The sequence below is a fragment of the Lactuca saligna genome, chromosome 8 (assembly GCF_052625555.1).
Source record: "Lactuca saligna cultivar CGN05327 chromosome 8, ASM5262555v1, whole genome shotgun sequence".
Classification (NCBI taxonomy): domain Eukaryota; kingdom Viridiplantae; phylum Streptophyta; class Magnoliopsida; order Asterales; family Asteraceae; genus Lactuca; species Lactuca saligna.
The window spans coordinates 52,114,092-52,118,121 of record NC_136424.1 but is presented as its reverse complement, the minus strand read 5'-3'; the positions used below and the strand labels follow the sequence as shown (position 1 = coordinate 52,118,121).

Below are 4,030 nucleotides of genomic sequence, written 5' to 3'. Positions count from 1 at the left end.
TGACCATTCGAATGTTGCGGATCCAATCATTGAAATTGGACCCATCGAATATCACTCTCCCACACAAATTCATGAGTGAGAACGAGCCGGAGGAGTTCGAGCCGAAAGCATTGTTGTTGACGTTCGACATCTAAAATAGAAAAGGACAAAGTTTGATTAGAAATGAATCCCCAATTAAACACCCAAATGAGAAATTAGGGATAGCATCAAACAACATTATTTACAAATTAGAAGAGGGATGTTGTAATCTAACACGCAAATAATTTGAAGGTAAGTGAATGACGAGTCACTAATTCTCCATCATGAAAAACAAAAAATAGATTAAGTTTTAAATATATTGAAAACTCCTAGATCCTTTTGAGATTCATTGAAGTTTTCAATGGCATGTTAAGTATTGATATGCCCCCCTAGTTTGTGATTGGGATGCCTAGGATCACAAAGCGGTGTGAATAACCATGCAAATATACATGGTGCCCTCATCGTTAGAATCACTTATTCGATGTGTCGGTTAGCCACACACGCTCCATCGAACTATGACAAACAATGAGTCACCCTTTGCCACCTTTGCTTAGAATCCAATTAGTGTGTGGTTAGCCATACATGCTCCACTAACGTCTTAGCAAGGGTACAAATTGTAATTTCATGGAATTGCATCAATTTCACTTTTGCCTAAAGTAACTACGATTGGGAATTTGAAAAACATTTAGTTACTTTTATAAATTTATTATACTTTTAATGAGGAAATGTTTGCCCTATCCTACCCATTCAGCTAACGACCCTCCACCAATCAAGAAAGTGGTAGGTGAGAGTGGACACCCATTAAATGGCCATTTTATACACCCCCTCTTATAGATCGACTTCGTGAATGAGGCCTACTAACGGTAAGACTAGCATTTTAAAGTGATACATACATACATACATACATACATACACACACATATATATATATATATATATACTAGAAAAGTTTGAGGCCCGTGCTAAGCACGACCCGTGAAGGGTATTTTTGGTAGTTCCTGGAAAAAACATAAGATTACACTAACAACCATACTCTAACGAACACATCACAATTTTCTTTCTTGAATTTATTTTCATAAGGTTAAAACGCAACAAATAGCAATGAACTTTCATTCATAGTTTTTCAGATGATTCTATCGATAGAAAAATGTAAGAAGAATGCTATTATTGGTAAACAAATGTGAGTGCATTGGTATTAAAGTTGGACAAAATATATTATGCTAGTAACCAAAAAAAGTAAAAGAATATTGGTATAAACGGATGTATTTTCAATGTACAATTCATAAATAAGAAAAAGAAAATGAATCTACATTGTTATTACCGAAAGTCCATTGTTATTTACTTATATGAATTTTTTGTATTATGGAAAATCTATTAAGGCCTATTCAAATAGGCCAATTTTAATTAATCTTTGATGTACTGTCCATCGTTCTAAAGAAGGTCTCATGACGGCATCTTGCTAGTTTTAGAATGAGTAAGTGTTAATGTGAACAATATGAATCATAATGGATAGTTATTCATAGTTAGATAGTCTGTTGAAAGCTTGAAAAGCTATTTTGAAATGAAATTTTAAAACCGTCATTCTTTGTTTTATGGATCATGTGTGAATCATCTACACCAGAGCGACAAAGATAGAAGTCTAAGTTTGTTAAAAAGAGCGTCTTCTCTCGACAAGAATCATGAGAAAAAAACATGAAAACAATAGGAAAATATGTTTTGTTCAATTTAGAATTGTACAAGCTATAATACCAAGTTTATTCATCACAACTTTGGTATGCATTTTGTTACAGAATAGTAAATGCCAACCATTCTTTTTGTTGCATAACACAAATATGATATGTAAAACCCTTAAAGAGAAAATTTGGCATTAAAAACCTTGTAAAACACCTTAAAATATATAAGAGAAATAAATTTAAATAATAACAATACGAGAAATAAGATATAAATTAAAAAAGATAATAATCTCTTTTTAATTATTAAATGATAACCATATCTTAATCTTTTGGTTTACAATCAGATAACCAATTTCCTCTCATGTTTCTCTAATGAATCAATATGCACTCACATGAATCATGGATTTATACTATCCAGATTGATAGCACAAGGTCTAGCAGAAAGTAGTATTACTTGTATTCTGTTCATGTCTAGCCATGACTAATTATCACAATTTGAAGAGGAAATGCCCTAAAAGGACGTAATAGCCCTGAAATCATAATATAGTGCCATTAGATAAAAACATACCAATGTTATGAATGCCAATAGTCCTTTGATTGCAACAGGTCAGACTTCTCTTTCAAGATTTTCACACAAAGAACTTTTTAAAACCAATAAACCAAATGAATTAATGGATGTCTCAAAAACACGCACCAATTCTAATTAAGAACACATTGATCAAATTAAAACTAAGATTGAGAAAGAAAATTCAAACCTTATCATCTACATTACTGAGGTATTGCTAGCAACACTGAATGACATGATTATTGTTGAGATACTTGTTGCCTCATCTTAAAGGTCTCTATAAGCTCTTGAAGGTCTCTATAAGCTTCTCTACTACCAAGTTCTATTAAAACCAAACTTGTAGATGTGTTTAAGGTTAAAACATAACATTAAAAACACGAGATTCTAATGTACCCATGAGCAATGAGTTTTCAACAAAAATTGAAATTAACTACTCCTTTGCTCCTTCAATTTTAAAATAATAATAATAATTAAGATTCTAAAGAAACAAAAATAGTCTTATCAGATGTCGAAGAAGAAATTTCAACAAATTCTCGATGTGTAACTTTTAATGACGCGATGGAGAATTTAAAGGCTAGCGATGAGAAGTAGGCCGAGTTTGATTGAATTTCTTCACCAAACGAATGGGATTTGATGCATCATATTGTAGGGCCTTTGAAACTGCAAATAACAATACCAATAACTTTAAGAAACCTAAGTCAAAAAAAAGGAAGGAGTAGTCAAACCTCCGATTAAGGATAGTAGATCTTGAACACTACGTTTCTAGTTAAGGATTTGGCGAAATAAGAAAGAAACATATAAGAGATGATAGGACGACGGTGATAACTGTATTGGATGTTGGTGGTGAGTGGGGTTGAAGCTTCTTGACAGAAAGAGAGAAAAAAGGAATTTGAAGGCCACCAATGAAAGAAGATCGTGTGAGAGAATGGGAACATCGGAGTCTCCATCATTTTTAGGTTCCATTCTTTTAAAAATAGGGAAGTGTAAGTGGAATACAGGTGTTTGAAATGACTGAGATAACAGATGTGATGGTATAAAAAAACATGGCGTCACTCAAAGCTAAGTGACATGGCGTCATTAAAACTCTATGAACGTGTTGTAGTCACAATGAGAATAATAAATTTTGCTCTAGGAGTGGAGGTTCATAAGGGTATTTTTGTTAATTTTGTATATAGTATTCCTCTTTATTGATTGGGTTACTTGAAATGACTCCTTATATATGTCAGAACCAGAATATGAAATGTACTTTAGTTGTCTAAAATACCGTAGAATAATGAAAAAGGGAGAATGTTGTTGTTCAATACCATTACAATTTTATAATCTAACATTTTTAATGCTTATAATTTTGCCTAGAAAAAAGTTGCAACTGATATTCGCCATAACAAAATGAAAATTGTTGCAATTTTCATAGGCTGGAGGGAGTTATAGAAAAACTGGATTTATCATACTCTCACCATCTACTAAAAAACATATTAAATTTAGAATCAGATGCCATATGATGAATATCCTTAGAAATACTAATTTTAATTATTATGTATAGAATATAAGGAACTGTACTTACTGATTTAGGGACAACTCAATGAAGTATAAGCTTTCTTCATGCAATGCAGCCTATGGTTTTTTTATTAAACAGTTCGAAATGTCCATTTAAACCTATGAATTGATCATGATTTTGATACCTACAATCATCAAGAGTTATGTTTGGATAGTGTAATGATGAGTCCTAATGAGGGGCAGAGGTTAGTGATGGGATTTGCAAAGTTGGTGGAGTTGA

At 32.4% G+C, this 4,030-nt stretch overlaps 1 long non-coding RNA gene across 1 annotated transcript; it reads right to left on the bottom strand.

Annotated features, from left to right (window-relative positions):
* Positions 1-1,964: 1,964 nt before the first annotated feature.
* Positions 1,965-3,704, bottom strand: LOC145008224 (uncharacterized). Its single transcript, XR_013663307.1, has 2 exons — positions 2,447-3,704; positions 1,965-2,221 (listed from the first exon to the last, which is right to left on the bottom strand). It is a non-coding gene; the product is annotated as an uncharacterized LOC145008224 (long non-coding RNA).
* Positions 3,705-4,030: the final 326 nt, after the last annotated feature.